General features: G+C 47.9%; 1 pseudogene across 1 annotated transcript; it reads left to right on the top strand.

Moving 5' to 3' along the window:
* Positions 1 to 3,957: 3,957 nt before the first annotated feature.
* On the top strand, positions 3,958 to 8,094 carry LOC103644459 (DNA and RNA helicase pseudogene with Copia-64 insertion; annotated as a pseudogene). The gene is made up of 8 exons (NR_161412.1): positions 3,958 to 4,038; positions 4,114 to 4,202; positions 4,289 to 4,363; positions 4,853 to 5,032; positions 5,127 to 5,288; positions 5,372 to 5,526; positions 5,617 to 5,709; positions 5,819 to 8,094. The product of NR_161412.1 is annotated as a DNA and RNA helicase pseudogene with Copia-64 insertion (transcript).
* Positions 8,095 to 8,380: the final 286 nt, after the last annotated feature.

Here is an 8,380-nt window from a genome sequence, read left to right as displayed (position 1 = left end):
AGCGGTAGAAGATGGTTGGCCGCCTGAGTGAACAGGCGTCGGTATCCTTCGGCGTCGGGAGTCCGAGGAAGACCGTCAGCTATCCGAGCTAGAACGCCTCCGACTTCGCTCGGCGTGTTCATAGCTCGGGCAAAGTCGGGGTTCAGGTTGCGCCCGAAGAGCGGATTCTCGCGTCGTTGCCTTGCATCTTGCTCGGCTTGCTCCTGAGTCCGCCGGCGATCACGTCGTCGAGAGTTCCTTCGTTCCCTGAAGACGCGTTCTTCCGGAGTTTCTCCTATCTCTGAGACCTCGTCTCGTGAGACAGGCTGCTCCGGATCCCGTTCTCCAGCTGTGTGATGTCGCCGAACGTTCCTGCGTCGGTTTCTTCGTCGGCGGGATTCTCGCTGAGGCGGTTCTTCTCCAGGCGCGGTCGGTTCATCGTCAGAGACGGCGGGTGACTCTGCTCTCCCGATGAAGAGGACGTCGGGGTAGAACGGTACTGCTGTCGCGGCGATTTTCTTTCCGTTCTCCTTTGAGGCCGGAGGAACGGGAAGAACGACTTGCCTCTCCCTGGTCTCCTTCTTTCTCACGACCCGTGTCCATTCTTTCGTCGGGGAAGTGGACAGCGGAGTCTTCCGGGTCAGCGAGCTTCCAGCTCCAGCCTCCCCGGAGACGATCTTTTTCCGAAGAGCCGGAGGTAGCGTCTTTCCAGCATTTTCGGAGTTTGTTGGAGGAGACTTCTGTTCCGGCAGATCTGCGAGGCGGTGTAGAATTCCTTCTTCATCCGCTACGGACGAGATTGTCCCGAAGCAGAATACAGATCCGGGACGCACGGCGATCTTGCTGTGGAAGGTGACGGCCATTGAGCTAGCTTGGATCGTCGACACACCCCCTACCTGGCGCGCCAGCTGTCGGTGTTTTGGGTCCGACCGCACACCCGGGGTTGCCCCTCAAGGTGTTTTTAGGAGTAGGACGGTGTCAACGACTGTAGCAAAATGGTTCGTGCCGATCGCACGAGGGACAATGGACAAGATTTGCAGGTTCGGGCCGCTTAGAAGTGCGTAACACCCTACGTCCTGGTGAGTATATGAGCGTGGTTACAAGAGGGTTCTCTGATAGAGGGCGCAGAGAGTTTTACGTGGGTGGCTGTGTCAAACAGGGTCGATCGTTCTGAAGGGGTGCCCCCTAGGCCTTATATACTCGACCGTGGGGCAGTACACGTGGATATGATAACAACAAGTAGCTGAAAGGTAGTGAATCTCCTGAGTTTATCCCTACGTAACCCTCGCCGACTTATCCTCGCATGGCTCCATTGCATGGGGCTTCAGCGCGGGAAAGTCGGGTCTCCGTTGCGATTTACTCGTTCGACGATGTGGGCCTTCCGGGCTTGCACCAATCTGGTCTCACGTCTTCTCTTCTTTGTTGGTTGTCTTTCCCCAGGCCCACGAAAGAATGACCTTACGAATTATTGGGCCCTCGGGCCTTTCGTGAGGCCTTTTACTTCTTTAGTGGACCCAGGGGATATCTATCCCCCACACAGATGCTGCCCTAGAGGCACGCGGGCTTTGCGGCCCCGTCGAGGGCGCAGCCGTGGCATACGGGCGCGCGGTGGCGCGACCCCAGCCTCGATACGACGGGCGCGACCCCATCTAGGGGCGGCCTCGGGCTTCGTGGTCGTCTCCTTGGGCAAGGCGCGAGCACGGTCTGCATCCACGCAGGACCGTGCGTGGACGGAGCGGCGTCCACACTAGTGCGTGTGCGCTCGCCGCGTCCTATGGCGGATCCGCCGGTGCCTGGACGCCCGGAGTCTGTTCGACGAAAGTCCCGACAGTCCAGGCCGCGGACCCAACGCAGAACCCGCCGTCGTGGAAGTACACCATGACGGGGCGCCTGGCTCCGTCCCCCGCCGACGTCGCCGTCGGCGCGTACAGCCGTGCCCACACCCCCGTGGCGGGGTCGACCACCACGTCCCTCGCGACGACGCCGCCCGACGCGTCCGGGGCCGTGCCGCCCCACATGCAGGGCACGACTGGGATCGCCGGGAGCCGCTCCACGTTTCTGTCCTTGTAGGCGCGGATCAGGCCGTGGATCTCCTCGATGACGGCGCCGTGGCTGCCGTTCTTCGCAACGACTGCTGCAGGCTGCTGACGGAAGCTGATCCTAGGCTCGCCGACGACGTGCAGTGCCCCCATCCTCCTCCTCATGCAAAGCTGCCAGCCTCTCGCGGTCACGGGCGGCACGGCAGGCGGAGGCAAAACACGGCAGCGGCAAGCTGCTTCGGCCGTGCGATGTGTCACGTCTCGGGGCATCGCAAGCCCAGATCCCGTCGTCATTAGGAGCTAACGCTTGGTGCTCGTGTGGCACGACAACGAGATGACGGAGCAAATCGGAGAGCCTCGGTCCGCCCTCCAATGTGAGTTCATCTCCTTCCTGCTACTCCATTGTCTCTTCTGTAATTACGATGTTAGTGTTCTTTCCTATGTGTGGCTGGATTGTCACGGTTGTACAGCTTCTCGAGCCGCCATGCCAACTCCATGCCCCCGCCTCGCCGTCCCCTCCACCTCGCCATCCAGCCGCGTAGTCGCGGTGTGGCCAGCTATGGAGGATCCCTTGCGTCCCCTAGCCCGACCAGCCATCAACCCCCTTTGTTTCCCCTTTCGCGCTACATAGAACATGCATCGGCTAGGCTACCAGGGCCCCAGATTTGGCATCCTGCCATTCCCCCCAACATTCGCGCTTGATCTCTGACGCCGATTTAGAAAGTGCACTATCTGCGACGCGATCTGGATATCGCCTTGCCAACAGAGACATCCACCACAAATCCCCAAACTGTGCACCCACCATCATTAAAAAGGTCGCAGCTGCCATCCTGCTCCAACCATCCTACAGTGACGGAAATCCTGCGCCCACCCTCATCCAGGTGAGTTTGCATTATGTTTACCATTTCTCTTGTGTTGTAGCAGTTCTTGTGCAATGGTCGAACCTTGTTGTTGATACAATTAGTTAGTTCATGTTGCTATAAGTTGACGTGACTGCCAACTTTAAAGTTGTTATATTAGTTATGTCATGATTTAAGGAACACAATACATTGTTTTTTTGTGTACTGCCTATGGCATGTAATCCCATTCATAATAATGTAATTGCCAGTTGGTTTGTCGGGTATTTGGTATCCTGAGAAGTAAGACCGGGTAGTAATGGAAAGAGAGGCAGTGGAAGGCTGAAGTTGACATGGGAGGAGGCAGCCAAAGATTTAGCCTGCCTTGAATATGAGCGAATGTAAAACAAAACCTTAAGGCTTCTTTTGGGTTTCAACTGTAGCTTTTCACAATGGCACTAAAAGGCTTTGTCTATTGTTTTTGTTGCAACTTGCAACTTCTGCAACATTATAGGAAATGGCAAGAGCTTTTTGATGTGCCCATGAAAACCCAAAGTATGTTATGCTAAAGAAGACCATATTTTCGTCCAGACATTCGCTGAGATATGTGGTGGCAAATAAAAGTGTATGATGTCTGTGATGCGATGCGCCACAGGAAAAAGGCAGAGTATATGATATTGTTATTGTCTTAACTGTCTAATCACCTTCCTGTTTTAGTAGTCATGATTTGGTACTTGGCTTACTGTTTTTTTGTTATGCAGTGGATGTGGCAATACTATTACTGTCAACATGTTGCCATTTTTGTCATATGGTCCTTGTGTGTCTCCTTTCGAAAATTATACCCCGGTGCTCATTAATCATAGCAACTTCTATTTCTGAATTTGTGTGAAATTTATTGGATACTTATATTTATTCTTGGCCATTTTTGTATGTGATATCTTTTTGTTCAAGCAGTTTTTTGCGCTTTATAATTTCAAAGTGTGCAAGAGTGTCCAGAATGTCTTCACATGGCCTCACTTTATGAGATACTACTGCTTTTATGCAATATACTTTTGTTGTGATGTGTGCCTGATAAGTTGCACCATAATATTTCTTACTTTAAGGACAAAGGTTCTGATGAGGTTGTATTCAAGGCCATGGGGAGGGCTATCAATAAGACTGTCATGGTTGTGGAATTGATCAAGGTACTCCTTATGGCTCTGGTGCTTGCTAATATTACTTATCACTTGATTCTAATTGTTACTGTTATTACTGTGAAGAGGAGGATTGTTGGCCTCCATTAGAATACCACCACTGGATCTACTGATATTACTAATATGTGGGAGCCATTGGAAGAAGGCCTACTTCCGTAAGTGACTTGTTTTTATTCCAGGATAGAACTATAACTGCACATGAACCCGTAATTTTGGAGTTCAAGATTATATCTCTCTGCAGGCTTGAGACAACAAGACATGTCTCTATGATCACTATAACTCTTTCAAAGAAGGAGCTGGACACATCATCTATCGGGTATGCATACTGCACTCTTTTGTCAGCTGCATTTATTGACTTTCTTTGCCAGTTGTCTTAACCAAATTCTATGGTTTTCTATGCCATGAACTCACATCTCGCTGCGTCAAGTAATCTAATAAGAAATCAGTACCCCCTTTGTTTCTTTTTATAAGGTATATAGTAAGATTTGAGAAATCTTTAGAAATGTTCTTTGATCATCAATGGCGCTTACAATATATCATCAATTGCTTCAAAATCAATTTGCATTAAATTACATGTGGAATGTTGTTCTATTGATACAACTTTTATACATGCATGTGTATCATTTGAGTAATTGTTGGCCAAAATCTAAGAAATCTGTCTTGTTTGAATCTTGATATGTCTATATTTCGAGATGGAGGGAGAAGCGGTCGTGGAACATGAAAGTGTCCCCGCGGATCAGGAACTGTTGAAAATAACAAAATACATGTGATTTCTTACACTACTGTTTCATGACTCTTTTAACAGATTATTGCATGCAAGCTATTACCAAATCTGGATTTGTGGAGCCAACACCTATTCAATCTCAAGGTTGGCCTACGACTTTGAAGGGTAGGGACCTGATTGGTATCGCTCAAACAGGCTCAGGGAAAACATTATCTTATTTGTTACCTAGGGTGGTTCATGTTGGTGCCCAGCTTCGGCTAGGTTGGTTTCCTATAAACTTGTCGTGAGCTTTCTGTATGTTTTCTGACTGTATCCATTACCCTTTTAATAATATTCGTTATTCTAATTCCTATAGAACAAGGTGATGGCCCAATTGTGTTAATTCTCACTCCCACAAGAGAACTAGTTGTTCAAATACAGGAAGAATCTACAAAATTTGGATCATATTCATGAACTAGAAGCACATGTGTCTATGGTGGTGCACCTAAGGGTCCACAAATACGGGACCTTAGAAGAGGTACCTGCACACATCTGTCCACTTTAATTCTTTTTAGATGAATGCCTTTTAAACTCAATGCATTCTGTCATTTGCACTTTTAGGAGTTGAAATTGTCATTGCAACTCCTGGCCGGTTGATTGATATGATGGAAGCTGGTCACACAAACCTACGTAGAGTGACATACCTTGTGTTGGATGAGGCGGACCGGATGCTAGATATGGGGTTTGAGCCCCAAATTCGAAAAATAGTAGCACAAGTACATTTCCGTTTAGAAATGCAGAATTCTTACTAATATCTATTGTCTTTCCTAGCTCTAATGCTTGTCCAACACTTCTGCTATCCTTAGATCCGCCCAGATAGGCAAACCTTGTACTGGAGTGCCACATGGCCTAGAGAAGTTGAAGCCTTAGCAAGACAATTTCTACAAAATCCTTACAAGGTGCACGATCTCTGCTGTTATTGTTATTTTCTGGTTCTTTTATTGCCATGTTGTATTGAATTGATTTTGACAGCCCTTCTCTTAACTTTTAGCTTATATTGTAATGTAGGTAATCATAGGCTCACCTGAACTTAAAGCTAATCATTCCATACAACAAATTGTTGAAGTTATTTCAGACCATGAGAAGTATCCAAGGTATGTATGGTTGACGGTCTTTTGACTAAAAACTTTTATGCTCACTTACTATGCTACTTTCGATTACAAATGGACATGATGTGAGTTGATTTTCACCTCTTTCCCATAGACTCAGTAAGCTCTTGTCTGATCTAATGGATGGGAGTCGTATATGAAAGGGAATTAGGCTTACACCTAGTCCCTAATTTATTTTGGTGGTTGAATTGCCCAACACAAATAATTGGACTAACTAGTTTGCTCTAGTGTACAAGTTATACAGGTGCCAAAGGTTCACACTTAGCCAATAAAAAGACCAAATATTGGGTTCAACAAAAGAGCAAAGGGACAACCGAAGGCACCTCTGGTCTGGCGCACCGGACTGTCCGGTGTGCCACCGGACATGTCCGGTGTACACCGGAGGACTCCAACTCGAACTCGTCACCTTCGGGAAATTCCAGAGGCAACTCCGCTATAATTCACTGGACTGTCCGGTGTACACCGGACATGTCCGGTGCTCCAAGGAAGAGCGGCCTCCGGAACTCGCCAGCCTCGGGAATTAATTTCAGCTGCTCCGCTATAATTCACCGGACTGTCTGGTGTACACCGGACTGTCCGGTGTAACAGCGGGGCAACGGCTACTTCAGGCGCCAACGGCTACCTGCGACGCAATAAATGCGCGCCAGCGCGCGTAGAGGTCAGGCACGCCCATGCTGGCGCACCGGACACTCTACAGTACATGTCCGGTGCGCCACCGGACATCCAGGCGGGCCCAGAAGTCAGAACTCCAACGGTCGAATTGCAACGGCTTTGGTGACGTGGCTGGCGCATCGGACTGTCCGGTGCACACCGGACTGTCCGGTGCACCATCGAATAGACAGCCTCCACCAAACGGCTAGTTTTGGTTGGTGGCTATAAATACCACCCCAACCGGCCACTTCAAGGTGTGGGAGTCCAAGCAACATTCCAAGTCATCTAGTTGACATACTCAAGCCCTCCCAACCACATATATTCATTGATCCATCCTATACACAAGATTTAGACCACTACAACCAACACAAGTGCCACAAAAGAGAGAGGAAGCAAAAGAGAGCTACTCATTTGAGTTTAGCACTAGTGCCTTGTGAGATTCATCGAGAGATAGTGGGTGCTTCATCTTTGTGTTCATTTGCGCGTGGAGTTTTGACTCCCATTGAACTTCCTCCAAAGTTTTGGAGGCTTGTAAAAGCTAGCAAGAGACACCAAAGTGTGTGGTGGTCCTTGCGGGATCGAGAGTGATCCTTGAGAAGAAGAAGAGCTCGCCGATCCTTGTGTGATCGGGGGAGAGAGGGAAAGGGTTGAAAAAGACCCGTCCTTAAGTGGACTCCTCAACGGGGACTAGGCCTTCGAGGGCCGAACCTCGGTAAAACAAATCACCCGTGTTCATTGTGTTTATTGCTTGTGATTTGTTTGTTTTCTCGTACTCTAAGTTTTTCTTGCTCCATTCTTTGCTAATATCATTTGGTGTTGCTTCAAGTTAAATTTCCATTTAGTGAAGCAACACGTTGCAAGAAAGAACTTGTCCTAGTGCTCTTCTCATCTAAGGCTTCTTGCTTTGTTATTCTATAACTCATTTGATTCATCACTCCCGCATTATTTAGCAATACTCTTTTCAAGCAAGAACTTAGTTTGTATACTCCTATATTTGTATATCTTGTTCTAACCACTAATCAAGGGATCTAGTTGGGGGATAAAGTTTTAATTTTCAGGTTTCGCCTATTCACCCCCCTCTAGGCGACTTTCAGTATCTTGATATTCTTCCAAACAAAAAAGGATTGCAATAAGATCACCCGGCAGCTTAGAATGGATGGGTGGCCAGCATTATCTATACATGGTGATAAAGCTCAAGCTGAACGGGACTATGTTCTTGCAGAGTTTAAGAGCGGCAAGAGCCCCATAATGGCTGCCACAGGTGTGGCAGCACGTGGTCTTGATATGATGATTTATTTGAATATTAGGATTAGGTAGTAGTTCCAAGTGCTCAAGGATGGTAAGTCGGAGGGTTGTTGAGCTGCGATTGCTTGAGTAAACTGAACTTGTGGATTGGTGGTGTATACCAAGGTGCCATCATGTCAAAGGTAGATAATTTCCCCTTTGGTTTACCTCATTTGAGCGTGAGCATTGGTAGTGTTACACAGGCAGTTCAACTTTGAGCTATCATGGTAATGTTCCCTTTCCGAATAAGCCTTTTAGGGAGCCTAATTTGAGCTATCATGGTAATGTTCCCTTTCCGAAAAAGTAGCATGCAACCGAATATGCGTTTCACACTATAGTTGATTTCTTAGCTTGATTTGAATTCCTTGATCCCTTCATATCTGACCATTTTGGAACATTTAGGTATTGTGTTGCTGCCCTCTTCATTCATTCTTTGTCCTTGTAATTGAATTCTTTTCGATCCAATAGTCTGCTTTTTATTGCAAGTATTTTTGGCTTACTGTCGGGGACCATAATTAGGGGTACC

The sequence above is a fragment of the Zea mays genome, chromosome 1 (assembly GCF_902167145.1).
Source record: "Zea mays cultivar B73 chromosome 1, Zm-B73-REFERENCE-NAM-5.0, whole genome shotgun sequence".
NCBI classification, from domain to species: Eukaryota; Viridiplantae; Streptophyta; class Magnoliopsida; order Poales; family Poaceae; genus Zea; species Zea mays.
The sequence above is the reverse complement of the archived record's forward strand: the minus strand, read 5'-3'. Positions and strand labels throughout refer to the sequence as shown.